General features: G+C 33.8%; 1 long non-coding RNA gene across 1 annotated transcript; it reads left to right on the top strand.

Annotated features, from left to right (window-relative positions):
- The first annotated feature begins 13750 nt into the window (after positions 1-13750).
- On the top strand, positions 13751-18077 carry LOC129297148 (uncharacterized). The gene is made up of 4 exons (XR_008590125.1): positions 13751-13891; positions 14022-14469; positions 15282-15350; positions 17670-18077. It is a non-coding gene; the product is annotated as an uncharacterized LOC129297148 (long non-coding RNA).
- Positions 18078-27880: the final 9803 nt, after the last annotated feature.

Genomic DNA, 27880 nt, shown 5'->3' with positions numbered 1-27880 from the left:
AAAAATCCTTCCAAAGCCATAGCTCCAAAGACTTGAACTAATAACATATCACTTTCATAATCAAAATTTGTACACAATACTAAGATCAATTCTCAAGATAATAGCATCCAAACTAATTATGTTTTTCAAGGAATTTAATGAAATTTTACGAAATACACAATCAATCACTTCCTCTAACAAACATTTTAACAAACATCTTATAAGCATCAATCTTTAAGTTCCATATCTAAGCTCTCTTCTTCCAATTTCATCCTAACCAATTATTCAATAGCAACCAATTTAAACAAAAATTAATTTAGCTCATAAATTCTAACCCATTTGTGTCATCATCATGCTCCAATTTAGATTTAAAAAAAGTAAAGGAAGACAATATTTATAAAGAAATTATAAATTTCACAATAATAATCATTATCATAATAAAAGTAAAACAAGTTGCATAGTTCAAATATTCTTATAAACATATGTAAATCAAATAAAAACCAATTTGACTAAGGGGAAAAAAACATCAAGTCCAACTTCCAAATTATGACTTTTGCCTTAAACAACTGAATTATATAATTCATCTTACAAAAAGAGAAATCTATGCACAATCAAGCAAATAGCTTGTTTAGCATGACCAATTTAAAAGACAATAAGTTTCAAGTTTTCATACTTTGTAGGACTTAATTAAAACGATTAACAAGAGTGGATACAAAGTCCACGAGAGTAAATAACTAATGAGCGTAAACACACAGTTCACAAAAATAAGTAACTGACAATCATGACTTAAAAACCACGAGACAAGCATTGTAGGAGGCCACAAATAACAAGCATGACAAGAGTCACGAAACAAACATGAGCATGATGCTTAAAAATATTCATCCCTCTATTCTATGTACGTTGACCTGCGCATGAGACTAGCACCTTCTATAAGCACTTTATTAGCTAAGTGTACCATAGCGCACTAAAAACTAACAGGACTATTGTTATCAATCAGTGTTCTGATTCAATTCAATCCCACATTTTAAAATAAAACATGCATGGATCGATAAAATCAATATATCTTTCATTTTCAATATTTCTAATAGAGGAGACACTTTTAGATATTCAATTCAAAAATAAATTCAACTATTTCTATAAAATAAAATATAATGAAAATATTTTCATGCATGAGAATTAATAATAAAATTAACATTATGAACCATAAAAATAAATGAATAAATAAATGACTAAATGATTAAATTAAAATACTTTATCATTATTCTTGCAGAATAAAAATAATTATATAAATAAAATAGAGGGCACAATAATATGGCAAATCAATATGTTTATGAAAATAAATTTGCCAACGAGCTATTGGAACGCTATTCACTTACCTAATAAACTCCAAGACAACAATATATCCCCTCTATACAACTCTGAATTGCCCTTTAACTACTCTATCGCCTAGACAAGAAGAACAAATAACTTTCTTTAATGGTAACTCTACCTCATATATTGTCAAGAGATATTCAACAACCCAAACTTCTTAAATTATTAATAGCCCGTTTGGTTCAAAGAATCAAAGGGAATGTAATGTAATGTATTGTAATGTTAAGGAATGAAATGTAATGTAATAAGGATTACATATGTTTGTTTAGTATGTTATATGAGGAAGGATATTTTGATATAAAATGTGGTTGTAATGGGGATTCCATAGGGTTATTGATGTAATCCTCTTTACAGTGTATAATGTAATGCCTTTTACATTATCTAGTGCCAGCCAAACAGCTGAAATCATGTAATGCATCATGATTACAGGTAATCTTCTTACACTGCATCAAACCAAACAGGCTATAAAGGTTATATTTAAATAGCTCACTAGATCCTCCCCACTGCAAATGCATGACAAACTTTAAAAGAAAGATAGCTTAACCCACTTTTTTCATGTAGAAAGCAACATTGACATTAATCACTAATATACATCACCATAGCTAATCATTGAACTTAATATTATAAAATCGAAAGGAAAAACTATCATTCTTCCATTTTAGGCACTAGTAAAGGATCATTTCAGTGACCTAAGCTTCCGCGTGTGGAGATACACACACCGTGTGTCTATCTATTCAAACAATCTTAATGTTTTCAAAGTTTTCAACGCAGAACTTGAACGATTTAAACCCAAATTTCAGTCATTCATATAACAGATATATTTAATTACTCTATTCCCATCAAATTCCTCTGTCGCACATGTTAGCAAACGCTTTGTGTCACAATATTCACTTATCATACAAAGCTCCTTCATACAATAAAATATGCTTGATCTCTCCATCTGGGCTCTTCTACACATTTTGACAAATACCTCGTGGATATCAATATTCAAACTATAGCACCACACTTCTACTCTTCCAATCTCTTGTTCAACAATTCTAAAACATTTAGAAATTTATTATGCTTTCCAAAAAGGTGTACTTATCAAAAATCCATTCAGATCTCAATTTAATCTTGTTAGAAAATCAATATTTCCCTTACAAACATATAACAATTGATACATAAAAATAAACAAACTTTCAGCAACTTCCAAGATCACAAAATACACATAGACTGACATAAGGAAGAGGGGGAATGAAGGTTGAACTCACCAAGAAACAAAGAAGAAATGAAGGGGAAGAAGAGACTCTGGCGATGCAGAACAGTGAACAACAAAGAAGAGGATTGACAGCAACAACCCACAACAACTCATAAACAGAGGAGAAATGGAATCACAGTGACGACGGTGAAACATGGAGGGATGAGGAGAAGGCCCGACTCACCCACGACGGCACACAAACACAGAATAGAGGCAAATTTGAATGCCTCTACAGCACAAAGAGAAGAGGAAAGAGTAAGGATCAATGATGAACCATAGAGGACGAATAGAAGAACGAACGAGCTAGACCTCGAACGATAGCAATGAACGCACCCACGATCATCGGCAAACGAACGAAATGGATAGGGAAGAGTAGAGGTTTGATGGAGGTCTCTCTCACATTAGTTCTAGAAAAACTGAAAATGGGAAGAAGGGAAGGAATGATGCGTGCGTTTTTGGCTGCCAGATTTCAATTTAATATTGGTGTTTTAGGGCCTTTTGGTAATGAGTATATCATATAAGAAAAAATGGTATAAGCCATGGATTGCAAAGGTTCTCTAATGGCTCCTCTCTTTATTTAATGTTCACAGAGCCGTATTTACTGTTTATAGAGCCCCAGCTTAATAAACAGTGCCAACTTCTGTCTTGGCCTGCGCGAAGGGCTTGAGAAAAACTGCCCCCTGCTCCTTCTTTGAATTTTAAAACTCCCTCCATTTTTTTTTAGGTTGTGAATAATTTCAAGTTGGTGTATATGCTTGTGATATGATGGAAAAAATAAGTCAAAGGTATGAGAGAGAGTGAAAAGAAGAGGTTATATTAAAAAAAAAAAAAGAAGTTATTGCTCTATCTATTCTGTCCACTCGAAGAAGGAACTTCGGCGTCTCTCCTCTCACTGATCAAAAATCTTGATTCTCTTCCTTGCTGCCTCTTCCCTGCTGCCCTTTATTCAAAAGACTCGCCTGTTGCCTCTGCAACTTGAGCTACTCCCCTCCTCATCATTGTTTTCGTTCCTTGCTCGGTTCTCTCAAAGATAGTTGATGAATCTCAGCCACCGTTGATGATTTTCCATGATCCTCACTCTTGCTTTGGCCTATCCATTTGATTGGTTTCAATTTTGATTCCCTGCTCATCCTCCTCAAGAATCTGTCAAACAAATTTCATCATCAATTCAAAAGTAAGTCCCCTTTCGCTCTCTTTTCTCAGACATATGCTCATTTCAATTTTGCTTCATCTTCTGTTTTTGCTTATTGTGATTTTAGTTTGCATTTCTACTGCCTAATCAAATGTGCTCAATAGCCGTGCAAAATAGGAAATGCACGTGCTTTATTTCTTTCTTTATACGATCTAACCTACGATGCTCCAAATTGTAAAACCTCTTTGATGAAAGTGTTTTCAATAGCCATGCTTGTGTTTGTGGTGGAAAAGATGACATTGCTCTACTTTTGGTGAATCTTCCCCTTCCTTCTGCTGCATCATTAAGGAAGTGGTATGTCCAAGTTTGGTGATTTTCTTTTTTCTTTTCCTTTTTTCTTTACTTTGTCTCTTTTGTTATGATCTTGACTCTTTTTTCTGATCCTTTGTTAATTGCATTTTGGCTTCCGAAAATTTGGGTTTGGAAACTAAGAACACAGGTAAAGGTAAAAAACAAAAACAAAAAAAAAAATCTATTGGTATCAATATTTTAGAGGTTTCCTTGCAATTTATATCATTTAGTATCTCAATGCACTTATGGGCAACAACGACTGAAAATCTAAATTATGAAATAATAATATTCAATGCACTTTCTCATGAAGATGTTACTATTATGAACTGATTAAAAGAATACTGCATCTATCTTTCCTTATTCAGTTTCCATATGTGATGTAGAGGCCTTACGTGAGCTCTTTAGGAAAGCAAGTAACTCAGTTATTCCAAATGGACTTATTCACAAGGTTAGTTAAGTGCTCATCAGTTTTCATTCTGTTTTCAGTAAAATAACGTGAACTTGATTTTTAATATATGTTAAATAGCTAACTTATACATATTATTTTTACCTCCAGGAAGAATTCTAGCTTGCACTCTTCAAGGATAGAAACAGAAGGAATTTGTTTGTTGATAGGGTATATCAATTTAACTCCGCCTATGTTTATAGCCGGTCCCAAGCCCGGGTAAAGGAGGAGGGTTGTGTTAGGCCATCAACAGCCAATGTAAAAATTTGTTGAATCTATCATGAACATGGACAATAGTTATAATGTTAATGCTAGGTCGTTGCCCGTAAGTAACGCGCTGCATGGCTCGAGTACAGTGATAAGTGAGTTAGAGCCGCTGCATCGGCGCCCGGATGTAGTGTTAAATGAGCAAGGGCTACCGCGTCATTCTGGACGCACGCGGCTAAAGAAGTTAGTCCATAAGAGCAAAATTAGATTTGGTACTTGGAATGTTGGGACATTAAATTGTAAATCTGTAGAGGTTGTAGGGGTTATGATTCAAAGGAAAATCAATATCCTTTGCTTGCAAGAAACAAAATGGCGTGGAGAAAGAGCTAAGGATATTCAAGGTTTCAAACTTTGGTATACAGGAAAAGTAAGTGCACGCAATGGAGTAGGCATCATTATAGATAAGGAGTGGAAGAAGAACGTTGTAGAAGTTAGCAGAATTGGAGACAGAATTATTTCTTTAAAAATGATAATTGGACGTGAGACTGTTAATATTGTTAGCGCTTATGCGCCGCAAGTCGGGACAGAAGCCAGTCTTAAGGAATTATTTTGGGAGGATCTGGAGGGGTTGATTCGACACATACCACAGAGTGAAAAGATTTTTATTGGAGGAGACTTTAATGCGCATGTCGGGAGGGAAGCTGGTCAGTATGCGAGGGTGCATGGTGGTTTTGGTTTTGGAGAGCTAAACAATGAAGGGAAAACTCTTCTTGATTTCTCATTGGCGTATGATTTTAAGATTGCCAACACTTGTTTCAAGAAGAGAGATGAGCATCTCATCACTTACAAAAGTGGAGCCTCAAGGTCGCAGATTGATTTTCTTTTGGTTAGGAACACAGATAGAAAACTTTGTAAAAATTGTAAGGTGATCCCTGGAGATGCTGTAACGACACAACATAGGGTCCTAGTCCTTGATGTGTGTATTATGAGTAAAATCCAAAAACGTCGACAAGTAGTAACACCAAGGATTAGGTGGTGGCAATTAAAAGGTGAGAAGCAAGATATTTTCAAGCAAAATCTTTTGGATAAAGGAATTTGGGATTCTCAGGGAAGTGCTAACATCATATGGGAGGATATGGCTAAAAAGATACGGGAGGTTGCAAAAGTAGTTTTGGGAGAATCGAAAGGTTCTGGTCCGAGAGATAAGGAGTCTTGGTGGTGGAATAATAGTGTACAGGACAAAATCAAGTATAAGAAGAACTGTTTTAAAGCCATACATTTGTGTAACAATGAGGAAAATTGGGAGAGGTACCGTATGGCTAAGAAGGAAACTAAGAGAGCTGTGGGTGAAGCTCGTTCCAAAGCTTTTGAAGAATTTTATAAGAACCTTGAGACGAAGGAAGGAGAGCAAAATATTTATAAGATTGCCAAGAGTAGGGAAAGAAAATCAAGAGATCTAGAACAGGTAAGGTGTATTAAGGATGAAGAGGGAAGAATTTTAGTTACAGATGATGAAATTAAAAATAGATGGGAGACTTATTTTTCTAAACTTTTCAATGATGGAGAGGATTCATCTAGTAACTTGGAGGATTTAGTAACTGGTGAAGGAGAACAAAATTTGTCATTCTATCGAAAAATACGTGATAAGGAGGTAAAGGAAGCTCTTAAGAAAATGGCAAATGGTAGAGCTAACGGACCTGATTGTATATCTATCGAAGCGTGGAAATGTTTAGGTGAAGAAGGGGTGAGATGGTTAACTAAGTTATTTAATGTGATTTTACGGTCCAAGAAAATGCCTGATGAGTGGAGGAGAAGTACATTAATTCCTATTTATAAAAATAAAGGAGATATTCAGAATTGTACTAACTATAGAGGGATTAAACTCATGAGCCACACAATGAAATTGTGGGAGAAAGTAATTGAGCATAGGTTGAGATTGGAGACAAGTATTTCTGAGAATCAATTTGGTTTTATGCCAGGTAGATCAACTACAGAGGCGATTTATCTACTAAGGGGATTAATGGAAAAGTATCGTTGTAAAGATAAAGATCTACACATGGTTTTTATTGATTTGGAAAAAGCTTATGACCGTATACCAAGAGAAGTGCTTTGGAAAGCGTTGGAAAAAAAGGGAGTACGGATTGCTTATATTAAAGCCATACAAGATATGTATGAGGGGGTAAAAACTAGTATAAGAACGCCTAGTGGTCAAACAAAGGATTTTCCTATAAAGATTGGACTACATCAGGGATCATCTCTGAGTCCTTATTTGTTCAACTTGATTTTAAATGTTTTGACGGAACATATTCAAGAGGAAATCCCGAAATGTATGCTCTTTGCGGATGATATAGTTCTTATAGCAGAGACAAGAGAAGAGGTTAATTGCAAACTTGAGTTATGGAGGAGGACATTGGAGTCGAAAGGTTTTCGTCTGAGTAGAAGTAAGACGGAATATTTATATTGTAAATTTGGTAAAGGACTATTCGAAAATAATTTCGAAGTGAAATTGGGAGATCAAATTATACCTCAAGTGGAAAAGTTTAGATATTTGGGAGCCATTATTCAAAATGATGGCGAAATCAGTGGAGATATTTCACATAGAATTCAAGCTGGGTGGTTTAATTGGAGAAAAGCTAAAGGAGTTATTTGTGACCGTAGGGTGCCTAATAAACTTAAAGGAAAGTTTTATCGTACTGCTATCAGACCGGCAATGTTATATAGTAGTGAATGCTGGGCTCTAACGGGACAGCAAGAGCATAAAGTTGGAGTAGCAGAGATGAGAATGTTACGATGGATGTGCGGACATACACGTAAAGATAAAATTCGAAATGAGCACATACGTGAAAAAGTGAGGGTGGCACCTATTGAGGAAAAAATGGTAGAAAATCGGTTGAGATGGTTTGGGCATGTACAAAGAAGACCAAGGGAGGCACCAGTGAGAAGAGTGGAACATATAACTTTGAGTCCGATTAAGAGAGGTAGAGGAAGGCCTAAGAGAACACTCTTGGAAGTTGTTGAACATGATCTCTTAATTAATAATATTTCTAAAAGCTTAATAAATGATAGAGCACAATGGCGTCTTGCAATCCATGTAGCCGACCCCACCTAGTGGGATAAAGGCTTGTTGTTGTTGTTGTTGTTGTATAGGGTATATCAATTTGATCCTTGCTCTAGAGTTCACGAATGATTTCCCTTGACCTTAATAAGGTTCTTGAGGACTTCAGTTTATTATTTGAAGTGGTTTATAATGTTTACTTTTATGTAGTGTTTATAAGCTAACATCTACAAGACAATGATAGTCATAATAGCTTATGTAAAAGTTAATAACTTGTCAAGATTGGCACTTGTACTGTCCCATTCTAACAGTCTAACCCATGTCTCCATGCTTGTGACTTTTTAATAGATTTTTTATATGTTCGATCTCAAGCGCAATGGGGTTATTGAGTTTGGGGAATTCGTTCGATCATTAGTGTTTTTCACCTAAGTACACTTATAGAATACAAAATAAGATGTAAGTTAATTTATTATTCTCTAATGGCTCCTCTCTTATTTACTGTTCACAAAGCTGTATTTAGTGTTCATATAGCCCTAGATTAATAAATAGTGCCGGCTTCTTGTAATGGATTTCATGCTAATGCTTATGCACTTTCCTTTATTAGTCTATTTTCAAGTTATATTTCTTATTTGATTTCATGAGTTAAGCAATTAAATTTCTGCATCAGGGTGCAATAGAAATATCAGCTTGTAACAGGTAAGACAATTTAGAAGGCTAACAATTTCTCTAGACACTAATTAATGTTAGCTCGGCTTTTGGTTTATTATTGTTAGTGCCTCTGGGGGGATGTGGAGTGTGCTATGCACAGAACCTCTAACTCCATTGATAAGTCTTAAGATATTTTACCACAGTTGTGCATACGTTCATGTGACAACTATTTCTAGCTTGCAATGGAGTCTAAAATTAAATTATTTCCTCTTTCTTTTTGTTTTTAGGTGCTGGGTGTCGATGAGCTCTTTTTTGCTTCTTTCTTTGATTATATGTTCTAGACATTCAGATTGTGTCCTCATCCAAGGGGACGAGCACCAGATACGCATCTTTAAAATGGCGCTTCTTTGTGCATGAAGACACAATCATGGCTGTTTAATGCAGAGCCAGAGTGATGATGACTATTCAACACCTCCTCTACTTGCTGTCTTCCTAGCCTTATCACGACTTTTCCATCAAAACCAATGTTCCATTAGATTCTTCCTGTACTAATTATACCATTTATCCAAGCTTCATTCTCTTCTTCCAAGAATAGTCAGGAAACTTCAAATAGGGAAAATGATTTCGTTCCATTGAAATGCAACCATCAAGCGAGAAACAAAAGTGCTCCATCATCTGTTGTAAATTATGTAAATGGTTTTGCAGTCTTACTGGTATTATGTATTATTATTGCACCTATTTGTTTGTATATGTTCCACAAGTTAATAAAATCTTGATCTTTGAGTTTATTGGCTTTGTGTTGGATATTAGTAATGTATATAGTTCGTTCAAGTTATTGTTGTCCAAACAAAGATGCTTGAGTTAACGAAATTTTGATTAATTAGTCTAAAGCAATACTCGATCGAGGACAAGTTTTATACATAATTTATAGATACTATTTGGATTTCTTTCTTTCTTTCTTTTTATTTCCATTACAACTCCGCCTATATTTATAACTAGTCCCAAGACTGGTAAAGGAGGAGAGTTATGTTAGGCCATCAATAGTTAACGTAAAACTTTGTTGAATCTATTATAAACAAAGACAATAGACATTATAATGCTAATGGTAGGTTGTTGTTCATAAGTAACACGCTGCATGGCTCAAGTATAGTGATGAGTTAGAGCCATTGCATTGATTATCGGATGTGGTGTTAAATGAGTAAGGGCTAACGCGTCATTTTGGACGTGTGTGGTTAAAGAGGTTAGTCCATGAGAGCAAAATTAGATTTGGTACTTGGAATGTTAAAATATTAAATTGTAAATCTATAAAGGTTGTAGGGGTTATGATTTAAAGGAAAATCAATATCCTATGCCTGCAAGAAACAAAATGGCGTGGAGAAGAAGCTAAGGATATTCAAGGTTTCAAACTTTAGTATACAGGAAAAGTAAGCATACACAATGGAGTAGGCATCATTATTGATAAGGAGTGGAAGAAGAATATTGTAGAAGTTAGCAGAATTAGAGACATAATTATTTCCTTAAAAATGATAGTTGGATGTGAGACTGTTAATATTGTGAGCACTTATGCTAGTGTTAAGGAATTATTTTGGAGGACTTGGAGGGATTGATTTAACATATATTATAGAGTGAAAAGATTTTCATTGGAAGAGACTTTAATGGGCATGTCAAGAGAGAGGTTGATTAGTATGCATGGGTGCATGGTGGTTTTGGTTTTGGAGAGCTAAATGATGAAAGACAAACTCTTCTTGATTTTTTGTTGGCGTATGATTTTAAAATTGCCAACACTTGTTTTAAGAAGAGAGATGAACATATCATCACTTACAAAAGTAGAGCCTCAAGGTTAAAGATTGATTTTCTTTTGGTTAAGAACACAGATAGAAGACTCTGTAAAAATTGCAAGGTGATTTCGGGGAATGCTGTACCGACACAACATAGGGTCCTTGTCCTTGATGTGTATATTATAAGTAAAATTCAAAAACGTTAACAAGTAATAGCACTAAAGATTAGGTGGTGGCAATTAAAAGGTGAGAGGCAAGATATTTTCAAGCAAAATCTTTTGAATAAAGAAATTTGAAAATCTCAAGGAAGTGCTAACATCATGTGGGAGGATATGGCTAAAAAGATAAGAAAGGTTGCAAAAGTAGTTTTGGAAGAATCAAAAGGTTCTAGTCCAAGAGATAAAGAGTTTTGATGGTGGAATAATAGTGTACAAGACAAAATCAAATATAAGAAGAGCTGCTTTAAAGCCATATTTTTGTGTAACAATGAAGAAAGTTGGGAGAGGTACTGTACGACTAAGAAGAAAATTTAAAAAAATGTGAGTAAAGCTCGTTTTAAAGCTTTTAAAGAATTTTATAAGAGCCTTAAAACGAAGGAAGGAGAATGAAATATTTATAAGATTGCTAAGAGTAAGGAAAGAAAATCTAAAGATCTAGAACATATAAGGTGTATAAAGGATGAAAAGGGAAGAATTTTAGTTACAGATGATGAAATTAAAAATAAATGGGAGACTTACTTTTTCAAACTTTTCAATGATGGAGAGGATTCGTCTAGTAACTTAGAGGATTTAGTAACTCATGAAGGAAAACAAAATTTGTTATTCTATTGAATAACATATGATAAGAAGGTCAAGGAAGTTCTTAGAAAATGACAAATGATAAAGTTAAAAAACTTGATTGTATATCTATTGAAATGTAGAAATGTTTAGATGAGTGGAGGAGAAGTACATTAATTCCTATTTATAAAAATAAAGGAGATATTCAAAATTATACGAACTATAGAGAGATTAAACTCATGGGCCACACAGTGAAATTGTGGGAGAAAGTAATTCAGCATAGGTTAAGATTGGAGACAAGTATTTCTAAGAATCAGTTTGGTTTATGTCAGGTAGATTGACTACAGAGGCGATTTATCTATTAAAGGGATTAATAGAAAAGTATCGTTGTAAAGATAAAGATTTACACATGGCTTTTATTGATTTGGAAAAAGCTTATAACTGTATACCAAGAAAAGTGCTTTGAAAAGCCTTGAAAAAGAAGGGAGTATGGATTGCTTATATTAAAGTCATACAAGATATGTATGAGGGGGTAAAAACTAGTATAAGAACAACTAGTGGTCAAATAAAGGACTTTTCTATAAAGATTGGATTACATCAGGGATTATCTTTGAGTCATTATTTGTTTAACTAGATCTTAAATGTTTTGATGGAACATATTCAAGGGAAAATTCCTAAATGTATGCTCTTCGCAGATGATATAGTTTTTATAGTAGAGACTAGACAAGAGATTAATTGTAAACTTGAGTTATGGAGGAGGACATTAGAGTTGAAAGATTTCCATCTGAGTAGGAGTAAGACAGAATATTTATATTGTAAATTTGGTAAGAGACTAGTCGACAGTAATTTGGAAGTGAAATTAGAAGATCAAATTATATCTCAAGTGAAAAAGTTTCGATATTTGGAAGCCATTATTCAAAATGATGGCGAAATCAGTGGGAATATCTCACATAGGATTTAAGCTAGATGGTTTAATTGGAGAAAAGCTAAAGGAGTTATTTGCGACTGTAAGGTGCCTAATAAACTTAAAGGAAAGTTTTATCGTACTGCTATCAGACCAACTATATTATATAGTAGTAAATGTTAGGCTTTAATAGGACAACAAGAGCATAAAATTGGAGTAGCAGAGATGAGAATGTTATGATGGATTTGCGAACATACACGTAAAGATAAAATTCAAAATGAGTACGTATGCGAAAAAGTGAGGGTAGCACCTATTAAGGAAGAAATGATAAAAAATCATTTGAGATGATTTAGGCTTATACAAAGAAGACAACAGGAGGTACCAGTCAGAAGAGCAGAATATATAACTTTAGGCCCTGTTAAAAGGGGTAGAGGAAGGCCTAAGAGAATACTCTTGGAAGTTGTTGAACACAATCTCTTAATTAATAATATTCCTAAAAGTTTGATAAATGATAGAGTATAATGGTGTGTTGCAGTCCATGTAGGCGACCCCACCTAGTAAGATAAAAGCTTGTTGTTGTTGTTTTTATTTCCATTACACATGATGTTGACATGATAAAAAGTTCATAGTTGTTTAGACATCTTTGAATGCCTTTTTAATTGTGTAAGATACAGTGGTTCTTACATTTATATTGTGGGAAGAGTATAGCCTATTTGATTTATTGTTTTCTATTCTACACTTTCTGAGTTACTTTATGCGTGCTGGTTATGAAAATCAAGGTGCTGATCTGTGAAACTTTTCTTTTTGTCAGGATATGCATTATGCAGGGTTTTATAGAGTATGAACCATTGGTTTTATCTTTTATCTTTTTACTTTTTCCACCTTTCTCGGTTGTATGATTTTTAGTGTATTGGTTTTTGCATTTTTTTAATCTTCAATGTGCTGTTCGGATTTCAAGCATCTCTTCACTTTATGTATCACATTGCTTTTGGGACTACTACAAGTGAGCTTAACCTTTTTCCAGCATTCTTTTTTTCTTGTCTGTCACAGAACATACATTCAATATTTTTTCAGTTGCAGTAAACTCATCACATCTTCCATATACTATCTTTTTAAATCATGGGAGTAGGATGGTACCATATCTTTATCAACATTTCTTGTTCCATGTGACAGCTGTACACATGTTTCATTCACTTCTTGGATATCTTATGCATTTTTTAAGTTTAGCTTTTCTGTTACAACAATCATTATATGTTGACGTGTTGGTGTTTAATAGTAGGGATTTTCTGTTACAGCACTCATTCCCTTTTATTTTAAATGTAAGTTAAGTCTCATTAGGAGTTGGATCAAAGTCAACTTTCCTTAAGAGAATCATGTATATATCAATTTTGTAGTTGGTATGATATGTACATGCACTTTTTATTTTTTTTAATGGTTTAGGTAAGATAGGCAAACTAACCACGTGGCTTCGGAAATTCATGCGCCTTTTGGTTGTCACTTTTGTCTTTTATTAACTTTTTGTTTTGTAATAACCTTACAATTTAAAAAAAAAAAAAAGGAAGAAGATAAATTAAATGATTTTTTTTTTTTCAATAAATATTTTATTTTATTGTTTTAAATATATAATAAATAGGGAGTAATGATTTAGTGGGAACTATGGTAATTTGTTACTTGGAGGTAGGAGGTTTGAATCTTACCTATATTAGAGAAAATTTCATTTTTGTTGGCATCGAATGAAGTTACCAAAATACCCTTACCTCTTGTGTAATTTTAGAAAATATCTATAGGGTTTCTTGTAATTTTCCCTAATAAACATTATCTCTTTAAATTTCTTTCCCTAGTCGGTCAAGAACAGAGTACGAGGGGAGAGAGGGAGAGAAATTCTGGGTCTAGAAATTTTGAGCTTCTCTGTCTTCTCCATCGGTCTTCCTCATCCTTCCTTCTCCAATGTTCTTCCCGTGTCACCGGCGATCGTGGATGCTCAGCACTGCCTTGCAAAAATGCCCAGGTTCTCCATGATTCTTCTTATCTCTGTTTTGTTTTTCCTTGCTGTATCTACGTCGTCGGTGTGCGTAAAAGGCTAAGTTTCTGGAGGCTGTGGACGGTTGGAAACGTCCTTCTTGTTCTTTTTCTGTCAGTGTGTCTCTGTAGGTGCTGCCATTAGCGAGTCCTTCTTCATGCTCTCTGCCTCTGTTCCTTTTTTTTTCGTGCTGCTGTTCTATCTTGCTGTGCACATCTGGGTCGTTGGCTAATGGAAGAAATCAGGTCGCTGGAGTGGGTGTACTGATCGCCAATCTGAATCAGCGCTGAGTTCCTTTTTCTTCTGTGAGTGATGCTCTATTTTCCTTCTTTTTGGTTCAGACAAAAATCTTATCTTCTCTTCCTATTCGGTTGACAGCCTCTTAGTTTCTTCCTCCTTCATTTTGTTCGTTTGTGGTTGGGAAGTGAAGGAAGAGCTAATATGGTGCTGTGGAAGGATTAATTCGTGGGTTGAGGCAGAAATATTGCTATATTCTTCTTCCCCTGTTCAGTTGTGGATTCATTTTTCTTCCTCCCTCTGTGTGTGTGCACTGTCGGCTAACTAAGGTGAGAACTCTTCAGCTTTCTTCCTTGATGAACTTGCGTGAGAGGAAGTGTGAGTTGATATTGAAATTACAGAATTTTTTTTTAGAGTATTCTACTGCTGTTGCTCGTGCTGTTGTGGGAGCTAGAAAGTGATTTCCAAAGCTTTATTATATATATATATATATATACACATATATATATGGGTCTGGATTCTAATCTAAATTAAATTTTGTTAGATTGGTTGATATTGAGAATTTGACTAGAATGAGAATTAATAAGAAATTAATTTGGAATTATAAATTAAGATTTGATGTTTACAAGTTGTTAGATGAAATGTCTGTTAGGTGGAGTCTACTTGAATATGTATTTTTTTGAATGTTTACTAAAAATTTTTTTAGCATACTTGGTATAGGTTATTGATGTATTAACTTGAGATTTGAGGAAGAATTGATTATCTAAGCTCTTGAGAGTCTAATGGTTGATACTTACAAACCTTAGTGTTGTTGAATTATTTAATCTTGATATGCATGAAAGATGTTCGATGACTTGAGAGAGTAAATGTGGGGGTGTGTGTGTGTATTTAGATATGTTTATATGCAACCTGATTAATGTTTGGTTACATAATTTAAAGAATGGTTGGGAAAACAAATTAAGATATAAGCAATTTGTTGGATGGGAAGTAGGCATGTAAAGTATTAAAAGGATGGAAGAAATTAAGATTTGGTTGATTAAATTATAATGATTTGAAGTCAATTCACTATAGTGTTTTCAATATTAGAAAATAACTTATTTAACTAAAGTAAGTCCATTAAATCTTTCTTTATATTGAATAGGATGCTAAGAGAAAGGAGGAGTTGATTGAAGTTCTAAGAAATGAATTTTGATGCTCGGGCATATTATAGGTAAGTGGATAGCGTCCCAACTGCTTTATCATAAAATTAGTTTCTGAAATATTATATTTATGCAAATCATTTTAATGACAATTATGTTAAGTATTGAATATTTTGTCATTTAAATTCTTATTTTGGGAAATTATAAAGAAGTTTTGAAAGATAATTGAGTTATGGTATGCGTATGTTTTTTTTTATAATGAATACTTTTAAAAAATTGATGAGATTATTTTTTTATCAACCCTGGTTATTCTGAGTTATGCAATAAATGTCAAATATGGACTTCAGATATGAAATTTTATCGTGGCATGTTTTAATGCTCAAAAGTATTCATGCGAGTTTGATTTTGAGAATGAAAACTGTATCTTGAACATGATGATTTTCTCGCATGTTTGAAAATGGTTTTAAAAAGGGACTTTATACGGAACACTGGTTGCTAACGGTAGTTCCGTTAGCCCTTGATGCGCCATGGTACACCTAGCTAGCAGGTTGTTTATAGGAGGTGCTAGCCCCGTGCGATGGCCAACGCATGTGGAACGGAGGGATGGTTATTCGTGAGCATTGTACTCACGTTTGATTTCGTGGCTTTGAGCTGCGTTTGGTTAGTATTACCCTCGTGGACTGGGTGTCCACGTTTGTTTCGTGGTTTCGGCTGCGTTTGGTGATTTACCCTCGTGGATTGTGTGTCCACGTTTGTCTTCGTGGCACAAGCCGCGTTTGGATTATTTACCTTCGTGGACTGTGTGTCCACGTTTAATAATTGTTCTGATAAGTCCCTATGGTTATGAATCTGATTATTTGGTGATTTGATATCCCATTGGTTTTTATTGAGTAATTTATTTACAAGTATTTATTTCCGTTATGAGACTTCTTAAAATCAAGTGAAATTAACATTTGATATGATAGTTCAATAATTTGAGATTTTATTTGAAATTTACAGAGCCATTTTATTGTGAAGTTTATTAAATTTTTATAAAGATTTTGTCTATTTAACTTACACAACTATTTCAAACTTTTCATTTTATTCATGTGAAATTATTTATTGTTGGGACGTTATTCACTGAAAAATTATTTTGGTCTCAGATAGCATAATTGACGCTGTACGTCTTACTTGCCAATGATGGATGTTTTCGGAGTGGAGGCTTGCTTTGTAAACATGTCTTATTGATGTAAATATGAAATTTATGTATTATGTCATGAGATATATGATTAGGTGCTCCACATAACTTATAATTAAAATCCTTAGTTTATTATACATTTGGTCTGCTGGCTTGAAGGAGCCGAGTTCTTGATAGATATAATGTTTGAGGAAAATTTTTATGATACAGAATTTTTAGTAGATCTTATTTACAGAGATGGTTCTATTAAAATTTTTACGAGATGTTGAAATAATTAGTAGTAATAGTATTAAAATGTTAGTGAATAATTGAGTACTTTTTTGTAATTAAATGAAATAAACCTTGAATTTGTGGCTTACGGGATGTATGTGTGGTTCGCATCCTGTGCCGGTCACCTCCTATTTTGGGGTGTGACATGTTTTATGCTATTAATCGAATCTAAGTTGTAAAATTTTTATTGTTTTGTCAGGAGATCTTTCCTTCTTTTTCTATTTACTGTTTCTTTATCAGTTTTGCACCACCTTTTCACATTTTGCTGCTGTTACCATACTTTAGCAGCAACTATGGAATTGTATGGTTTATGATGATTTTTGATCTGTCATATAGTATATCTTTATTTTTCATTTTCCATCTCTTTATTAGATTTGCACCAGCTTTACATATTTTTCTGTCGTTGCCCTACTTTAATAGCAATTATGGTCTTGTAGAAGTTATGAAAATTTTTTGTTCTGTCATTTAGTAAAGCTGAAGTCATGGTGTTGTAGTTCTTAAGGTGTATCATTTGTTAAGTTTTCACTGCATAACAGGTATAGGTCATCAGACATCAGTTCCTTTTTCTTTCGCTGCACTGATTGATTTTTTGTTTTAGCAAAATAGTTTAGGTGCTTTTAATAGTGCCTTTTGTCTTAGATCATGTCAAGTACATTGATGTCGTCCTACAAGTTCCTTAAATGAATTATCTAATTACTTAGTCTAATGACTGCTCATATTACTTATATGCTATGCAATTAATGTCAAATAGTGGAAAAAATCAGGTGAAAGAGGAATAACTATACCAGAGATATCATAGAGCTGTTCAATTCATTTTATGAGTATTAGTTAAACTTTTTAGTGCTGCTGCTCAAATTTATTCATTTAATCTTAGGGATGATTGTTGAACTCTCAATTTAATATTATTATCTGAACTAATTAAAATTATAGGTTTTTTTTGCAGGAAAATGTTATATATTCATTTTATCGAGGATAATATACACCATCATCGCATGTTGTAGGTATTGGAGTTGTACTATTTTTACCTTTTGATTTATGTTTTATTTCGTTGAGTAATTGTGCTTATCAATAAATTTTTATTTGTTTCTTAGCCATGTCTATATTTTGGACACCAATAAATGATGTTATGCTATTATTTTTTTGTAGGATAGCTTCTACTTTTTTATAAGAAGACTCATAGTATCATCATGATATGTTTTAGGTATCAAAGGTTGAGTGATATCTTATAAAGTCATCTCGCTGAGTTTTATGCGTTAGTTTGCTTTTCAAGAAATATATCATGACTTCTTGCTGAAACATTTTGCACCATGGTGTTGGTATTGAAGCTCTTCTGTATTTTTGTTAAATTTTACCTCGAGTTTTCAAATTTAGTAAGCTTCTCGAGAAATATTTCACTGTCTTTCAGCCATGTCTATATTTTGCTGATATGTTTCTGATGCGATGCCATTGATTTTTCGGAGGATATCTTCTGATATTGTTTGCAAGTAAAGTCATAGTATCGTCATACGGTATGTTTTAGATTTAAGAGGGAAGGTGTTATCCGATGGTGTGATCTTGCTGAGTTGTATGCCTTGGTTAGCTTCTCGAAAAATATATCATGCTATTAATGCTTAACGATTTTGCTGGATGGTTGTGATATTGTAGCTGACTCTACCCTCTTCCTTCATCTCTGGGATGTATGGATCTCATGTTACAATGGCATACTAATATTAAAAAAATAGGTGAAAAATGAGTTAGGGTAACTTTATTATTTACCATGATAAAATGGAAGAAAATTTAGATGAAAATGGTTTGAAAATTAATTAAATAAAGCTAAAGGTAATGGGAAATTAAGAGAGAGAGAGTGAGTAGATTCAAAGTGTGATACAATGTGTGCAAGACCATATAAGATTGTACTTTACCCCAAAACTCAAGTGCTTTGTCAAAAAAATGTGAGACACAAGATTAAAGTTCAAAGCATATGAATAATAGTTTACATTTTCAAATAAAATTAACTTCTAAATATGTGGCACAACGCAAATCAAATAATAAAAATCAATTTTGACATCATAAAAGAGGTTAGGGGCATACTATATAGCCTAAAAATTATAAGTCCACACATGCACAAAAATAACCTAGTTCAAGTGTAAGAAAATAAGTTTACCCAAAGTTTTAACTTTCCAAAACAGTCAACTTATGAAGTTAATTACTTTCAATATAAAAAGAGTTTGAGAAATATAACTAGACCATTGTGCATTTGAACTAAAAATGTAGCTTGAATAATTTTCTAAAACATTTTCTCAAAAGTCCAATTTTATGACCAAAATACCTCTAATGCACAAAATCATATATTTAGGAGATTTTTCACAATTAATGCAATAAGTGTGCAATTTGGGTAAATATAACATGATTTTTGGTCAATAATAATAAGGAAAAGTGTATAATAAATGTGACTTATTAGCATTCCAGTTACCTAACTTCCTTTCCTTAATCCCTATAAACTTTGTCAGAGGAAACTCTTTCACTTATGGAATCAAATCTTTAATTCACATAGACTGTCCCCAAACAAAAAAGATAATCTAGACTTCTGGTTTAGATGAGTGTGGTATTCTTACCACAACTACTAAACCCTACATCACTCTTGAAATAGCCCAACCCTTGATTGGTAGTTGAATCAACCAAGGTTATACTCACGTCCATGTTGGAGTTGTTCTCCTTATCCTAACATTTCATGGGAGAAAAGCTATAGTAGCCATAGTTGAGGTTGCTTTGTTAGCTACCACTTTTAAGTCATATGGCAATGCCTTAATTGGTACCATTTTGACTATGCTAAACTAAGAAAGTGTGGTTCTTAATATAGCACCTGACTTTACACCTGACTTTAATGTCAAGCTTACTGATCCCATACACTCTACAAGATTCAAGGTTTAGGCCATGTTTGGTATGGAAGAATCATCCAAAAAGAATCAGAAATGGAAATGGAATCCTGAGGAAGACAAGTTTGGTACATTTGAATTGTGATTCTTGGGAATCTAGATTCAAGGAAATTTCTCTGAATTGGATTCCATCATAATGAAGATAGAATCGGTCAGATTCCATGGAATTAATCTTTTTCAAACCACCATGCCCTCTAGCTTATCTCTGCCCTTTTTTTCTTGTTTTGTTCGCTCTAAAATCTTCCTCTACTAACATCGGTGTCGTCTACCCCAGAAACGATGGAGTTTCTTCAAACAGTAATAAGTATTCTAGTTCTGACATTGAGAAATCGAGCAGCTGCTCCCAATCTAGCATATCGAATCCAAAGTAATCCTCGTTTGGCATGTCGAACCTAAAGTAATCCTCCTTCTCTCGATTCGCCTTCACGCTCTTAAAATACATCTTCCACTTCAGCCGCCTCTACCTTGCTTTCTTCTCTAATTCTATGCCCTCTGCGCTTGGTCTCTTCACTGCAATTGCTTTGAATTGCAGAACTGACATGGGAGATGGTAGATGGTGTGATTTGTTGTCAGAATCATAGCCGGAGTCGGACACTTCTGACTTTACCACCACATTTATTTTCATCTTCACCACCACCTCTGTTTCATCTGGCTTTTCTCTTGGCGAAGGGGTCATGAAGTTTGTTAACGCGTTTGGTCTACGTATCTTAATCACTGCATTATCATAAACCATAACCTTGAAGCACCCAACTCTAGTGATAAAGGCGAAGGTAACTTGCAGGGACTTAGCAGTCGTGGACAAGGCCCAAGTAGTTGAGGCAGGTGTCATCGTCTATCATGGCAACGTTCACCCAAGTCTGGGCATCTCTCGTCTACATGCGGGATGTGGAATTGTAAAGGTACTTGAGCTCATGAGGCTCTGGGCACCGGCTACCGCCCACGACGTCTCTCCCCCCTCTCTCTCCATGGCATCTCTCTCCATACAGCTGAACTGTCAAGGTCGTGGGTAGTGGAGGAGAGAGTGTGGTGGGACTTTTTTCTAGCAAGGGGTATTTTGGTATTTTTATTATTTTAAATACATATAATTATTAAAATTATATCAGATTCCATACTTATACCAAACAAACTTTTATAACCCAATTCAATTCCAATTCTGACTTCGATTCCAATTCTAATTTCATTAAAAACTCTTCCATCATATCAAACGAGGCCTTAGATCCAAATCTATAGAGTTGAACAACAATCTAATGCTATTATGGCTACCTTACATCACCAAATGATCTTTATACTTCAAAATCATTCATTTAACCTTAACTTTCCTAATACAATTGGAGATACTTTATGTATGGTTGCAAATAATCCAGGAGATGCATCAATCCTCTAAATCCCAGGTAGTTACCTACTAAGCAGTTAGCTTATATGATGCTACTAGAATGGATCAACAATTATGAAAAATAGGTCAACAGTGTCCAAAAGATATTCATACTACAAAACCTCTTACGCTTTATAAGCTACAGGATGGTACTATAAAATCTATTTTTAGGAAACCTAAACTCAGAATTTAAATCAAATATCGAAAAGAACATTATCTATCTCCCCAACCTTTGTTGGAGACAAAAACGATCCTCTTATTGAGTAGTTTACTGTAGATTCCAAACCTGTCTATATCTCACACATCAATAGTCACTTTATCTGTGATTGTGCCCCAGAAATCTATGATCCCAATAGTTGTGACTGTTATCTTTAAAATGATTCCGATGAAGATGATCATAGTTCCAAAAGAAGGACTAGAAAGCTAAAGTATCCTAAATCCCCATGTAGAAATAAATACCATCCAAAGGATGATGATGATGAACATGGCCTTAAAACAAGCCACAATGAGAAACTGGTAGGATTTTCAAATCCTCCCACAAAAAGAAGCACTCTCTTTGAACCCCTTAAAGAACTCGACCATGAACATCTTCTTTCACTAGAGAAACCAAAATCAATCCTTTCACAACATCCAGAATTGATTATCCTAATAATCCCACTTGCATAAGTACAAGCTTTACCTTATATAGCTATGATGAGACCTTATAAGGAAATTTAATCCTCTTGAAAGAAAGAAAATGAAAGGATAAAGGTAATTAGCAAACTTTTATCCCACAAATAGAAGTAACTCCTTAGGCACCCTTAAGCTTGTCACACTAGCAGAAGAAGTTCTCAACTGGCAGTCATAAAATGCTGTCAGCCAAAACTAAATCCTCTACAAGATAGATTCAGAGCTTGATCATCTAGCTATACAAAAGAAACTTGTCTTTATAGGTTAATCAAATTAATGACTAAATAAAGAATCTATATCAAAGGCTTATAAACAAGAACAAAAGTTGGATGCAGAACTTTGCAGGTTTATTGAACAAGGTTATACTGGACCAGAGTACTTCAAGAAAGAAAGATTTTTGAAGTGAAAAACAATTACAATAGATAGAAGCAGATTTAGCCCAATCAATCCAAGACTACCTATGAGTCCCTATCCAACCTACCCCACCTTGACTAGACAATTCCTAACTTATACGTCCATACACTTGATTTATCCTAGTGAGACTAATTACAATCAAGTATTCAAAATGAATTATCCTATCCTCAGAAAAGCCCAGAAACAACTAGTCCAAAAACCAAAGTACTTGTACCATACTCTGAAAAATCACTAGTTTATCAAAAGCCTTAAGATTATCAAGCCGTCCTATTTTTCACTAACATCCCAAAAAACCTTTGACCATTAGAACACCTCTTTCTTTAACACTGAAATCCAAGCCACCATCAACAACTGAAAAACTCAAAGGGATTGAAGATCCCTCAATCTTCTAGGCACTATTACTTCCATTAGAAATGTCGTATTTAATCAGGTCTTCTCTAAACAAGAAGATATAGATTATGAGACTTTAATTGAAATCTCTATAAAAAAACAGACTCTAAAGAAGATCAGCATGGTTGACTTGTCAAGATTACAATGGTACAGCCTCCTCCTCAGAGACCTCCTCCATAATTACAAACAGACTCAAAATAAAGCTCATACTAAAACTATTGTTAAAGATCCTCCTGATGATGAGTTAGGATCATGGAAGGAAATACCAGCAGAACCAGTCATTCATGCTTTTAGCTCCAAACATACTTCTGGTCCCTGGTTTACTTTTGATGACTTACCTTTACATAGGTAGAGAGAAAGACTTCAAGAATTTAATGCTTGGATTGACTTGCAAATAATTAGGCCAGATGGGATGATGAGAGAAGTGCTCTTAGAGTTTCTTTCAAGGATAACTAGACATTTGAGAGAATGTTCCAAAATTTAAGTGAATATGACAAAATTTGAGCATCTCGAGTTGATGCTTTTACATTCCTTAGTACAATTCGCAAATAATTTATGGAGACTTTAACCTTATGGATAGAAGAAGCAAACAAAGTTTTTTAAATGAATTGTTGTTCACTTGACCAAAAGATCTCCAAAAAAATTTTAAGTGGATGTTTGAGAAATATTATATGTTGAATGGTGCCAATGATGTCAATCTCAAATGTACATTCATTGCTTCTCTACCAGCGAAACTCTAGCTAGAATTACATAGAGTAATCAATGCATTAAGGAGAGATATGTCACATATCTCTCTTAGAGAAATCTACTAGTTAGCTCTGTCCACTTTAGATAAACTTTATGAATAGTAACAATTTCTAAAGTCCGTGTTGAATGAAAAGCCAAAATTACAGCCTTCCTATAAGAAGCCTAATTTAAAGTTTAAATGCAAAGAATCTAATCTTCACTCTTGTAAAAAAAAAACTCGTTTTCACAAGTACAAGCAAAAGCTTTCAAACCAAAAGGCACTCCCTGAGATTTTTCAAAAGAAGGACCTCCAGATTAAAGAAATCATGCCATTGTTTCATATGTGAACAGAAAGGGCATTTTGCAAAATAAAATGTCCCACAAATCTAAGAAAGAACATGAAGCTATTACAATCTCTTAAGGTTCTCCATCACACAAGGATGGAGATACTCATTATCTCATTCCTATTTCTAGTCATAGCTCAAATGATGGGCAATATCCTCACCCATATCCACCTCTCTCTACTATTAGGCCCAGCCCAATCTAAAGCCTTACTCCATCCCCTTTAAACCCAGTACCAACAAGCCTTATAAACCTAATCAGCCATCTTATTCATCACAAGTCCCACAACCTAATGTAAACATCTAGATCCTCTCCTCCAAATATGATGTCCTTGTCTTTATCATTGCTTTCATAGACAACATATCCTGTAGAACTATCATAAAATCCTATATTCTCCCACGAGAAGAATAGGTCTCCCATAATGAGTATTTTGTTATAGCTGATGATAAACTCTTCAAAATAGATCTTATTACTAAAAGAAAAATTGGTATAAATATTTTTTCCTAGTTTTGCATACTAGACAAAAGTTCTTGGAAGCCATCTCCCTGCCAAAGATATTTTTGTGGCTTTGATGTGTACCGAGAAACTAAATATCTGAAGATACTATCTAGGGGTATTCAGTTCAAACATTTTTAAAGAATACATTGGTATCCTAAGTATTATGGAGATTTAAAAGGCTCCCCAAGTTATGAACTTATTAGAGATCAACTCCTTGAATTTTACTGTGAAAGTCAAGATCAATTTTAACATCCATTTCCTTTATGAAAAAACAAAAGGTTCTTTATTAAACTCCCCTTCAAAAAGAATGAAGATGTCAATTCAACAAAAGCATCCCATCTTGGGATGAATTTAGAAGACCTTGCTTTTGCTAGAAAAGAATGTACAACTTTACTTAAACAAGGCCTTATTAAGCCTATAAAGTCATATTGGGCTTGTCAAGCTTTTTACTATGGAGAAAATATTTGAAAAAAAAAAGAGGAAAAAAAAGTTGGTAATTGATTATAAACCTCTTAATTTTTCTTCAAGATGATAAGTTCCCTTCGCCTAAGATCACCACCCAATTAGTACATCTAAAGCGGGCAAAGATATTTTTAAAATTTGATCTTAAAGTATGATTTTAGCAGCTTGGAATAGATCCTATAAATACACAAGATGGCCTTTTTGCATTCCAAATACCCAGCATCAATGGACACTTATGCCTTTAGGCTTAAAAATGCCTTATCAGGTCATGATCAAGATCTTCAAGCCTATCATCAATAGTGCACTAATCTATATTGATGATATCCTTTTGTTTTCAAAAATAGAACAAGAGCATAAAGACCTTCTTACCTAGTTTTATAAAATTATTCAATAATATGGGATTATGCCCTCAACTCGAAAAGTTGTATCAACACAACCTAAATAAAGTTTGTAGGAATGCTCATATAAGATAGACAATACCAACCCAGTTCTCACATTGCTGAGGAATTACTAAATTTTCTTGATGAAAACTTATTCAAGACTCAAGTTCAATAGTTTTTGGGTATAGTTAATAATATCAAAGATTTTATTCCTCATGTATCTTATTACACTAGCCAGTTATCCAAACTCTTGAGGAAAAATCCACCACTATAGGGTCTTAGTCAGATAAAAGCTATCCAACACCTAAAGCAAATTTGCTAGCATCCTCCTCTATTAAGGATTACTAATAAAGGACAATGTATTCTACAGATTGATGCAAGTGATGATTATTAGGGAGTTTTACTTATTGAAGAAGTAGATGGAAAAAGATACTATTATGGTCATGCTAGTGGAGAATTCAAATTAAACCTTCTAAAAAGCATTATTAGATAGCCTATAAAGAAGTCCTGGTTGTGAAACATGACATTGAAAAATTTAGTTTTCATCTCACCCTACCTACTTTGTGATAGAAATGGACAACATGTCATTTCTACGGATCTTGGATCAAAACGAGAAGATCCTCCCAAAAGCTTACCCTTCAATAAAAAGATTAGTTTGCCCATCATAAATTCATATTTTAATACTAAGGGAGACCATAATACCATTGCAGATTACATCACCAGACCTTAAAGAAAATCAATCTCATCATCCCTTCACAAATCAACCTTTCTTCATTTTAAACATCATGCCTAGCAACTTAGTTTTCCCACCTAGCTTAATCCAATCTATGTCTCTGAAGTCTAAAAATTAGCTAGAAGAAGTTTGTTCTACTGGCTTCACATCCTCCTTGTTATTCCTTTTATTAGAAGACATATTCTAGATGAACTATATGGTACATTTGGTCTTTATCCTTTCTTTATATTTGTGTCATAGCCTTCCTCTCTCCATTAGAGATGTTTCATTAGCTCATGAAGACTCAACCCTTTTGAGACTCCTTGAATAGTTCGCACCTATTTTTAGATGACGTAAGGAACTTTCTCGAGTAGTAGGAAAAAAAAATGCTATGGAAAGTCCCACTACAGGAACAAAGAGCTTATTCCTTCTTTGTTGTTTATCATCCTTATCACCTTGACAATAAAGGAAAGCTCTATATAGCCAACCAAGCATGCCTATGGAAGACCGCCACCAACTAGATATCACATGAGAATTCCATTTTCATTGAATTAAAAGAATTTTTATGTGAAATGAATAATTATCTAGTTTCAACTCCTAATCTTAAGTGTACGTCTCTCGTTCCGATCCCTCACTAGTCCTCCTTCCAAGTGACCCAGCTCCAATTGTCCAATATGTTGGATAGGGAGGCACAGCAGAAGATTAACAATTTTAAAGTCCCTATCCTGATATGTACCGAACGAATTCATTTAAGTTAAGGTAGGTAGAAGAATTACTTTTTATTCTTCAAACTTAACACGTGTTCTCTTCAAGAGTTTGGATCTTAGGAGTTGACAACATAGATCTGCTCCCTCTACTAGTATCCTAATGAACAGCTCTCTAACTCGAACAGCTTGCTCCCTCCCAACTTTCGTTCTTCTTTAAATGTTAGTTTTCTTTCTATAGGGTATTTTGTGGCTCTCAGAGTGTTTTTGCCATCAAACTTTTCTAATGCTCACACTTCTTCATAAAGGACATCCCTATCTATATATAGTATATAGATCAGGTTTTTGTCTTCCACTAAAAGCCCACAAAATTTAATTAAATTTATCTCATAAATTTAACCCATGATATCATATCTAATTCAATTTATCTTATAAATTTAAATTATAAACTGTCATGATATTCTCTCATATCATGTTAGTTATTAAATTTAATCTATCATATAAAATTAAATTTAAACTAACACATAATAATATAATATCATATCATATCATATAATATATATCACATATACATATTATATTATATTATATATACACAGACGAATATATTATATATACATATATAATATATAATATAATATTTATTTTATATATCAAAACACCACATTGAATATATATATTTTTTGAAAAATATATAGAATTATATTTTGAATTTTATATTTCATATAAATATATATAAATTTTTATCAAAAAATATTTATATATATATATATATATATTTCATTCACCCTATATTATATGTATTGAATCTAGACATATTTCAGATTCAATGAACTTGAATATTATAGCTCGAGTTAAGCTATTCTTGTGTACAACCCTGTAGGCCCATATGAAGTTGGCAATAGGCTAATTACTCTATAGCCCATAAGTCACAAGTGGATTCTAGCAAGACATTACAACTACCTAATTCATATGGAGATCGATGATCTGATGTAACCTATCATGCAACTGTATCATATTTCTGTTGTCATGTATATTTCAGTTAAGTGTGAGACATGAAATTGTCATTCTCCGTTACCCAACCATTACTTTCTCGATCTCTGAGTGGAATGACTGTAGTAATAAAAAAACCTTTTTCATTATATATAGCCATACATTTTCTCAGTCTTGCTCATCAAGGGGCCTAATAATATCTCTTACTTAATTGAGGGACGAATTTTTATCTTGACCACTCATATTCCTCTACATGAATATCACTAAACTCCATCATATTCCTTTTTCATAGTTAAACTATTCTAAGGTGTCCAAAATCGATACTAAATGTGTTGTTGGATAGGAGGCGCAATGGAAGATTAAAATTTAAAATCCTATCCAATATGGACTAAACGAACTCATTTAATTCAAAGTGATAGAAAGGTACCTTTTGATTCTTCAAACTTGATGCATGTTCTCTTCAAGAGTTTGAATCTTAGGAGCTGAGAATGTAGATCTGCTTCCTCTATCGGTATCCACACGAATAGCTCTCTAATTCGAACAACGTGCTAGCGCTCCCAGCGTCCATTCTTCTTTT

The sequence above is a fragment of the Prosopis cineraria genome, unplaced genomic scaffold (genome assembly GCF_029017545.1).
Source record: "Prosopis cineraria cultivar Desert tree isolate PC_DT_omini unplaced genomic scaffold, ASM2901754v1 PC450, whole genome shotgun sequence".
Taxonomy (NCBI): domain Eukaryota; kingdom Viridiplantae; phylum Streptophyta; class Magnoliopsida; order Fabales; family Fabaceae; genus Prosopis; species Prosopis cineraria.
This window is presented reverse-complemented; position numbering and strand designations above follow the sequence as displayed.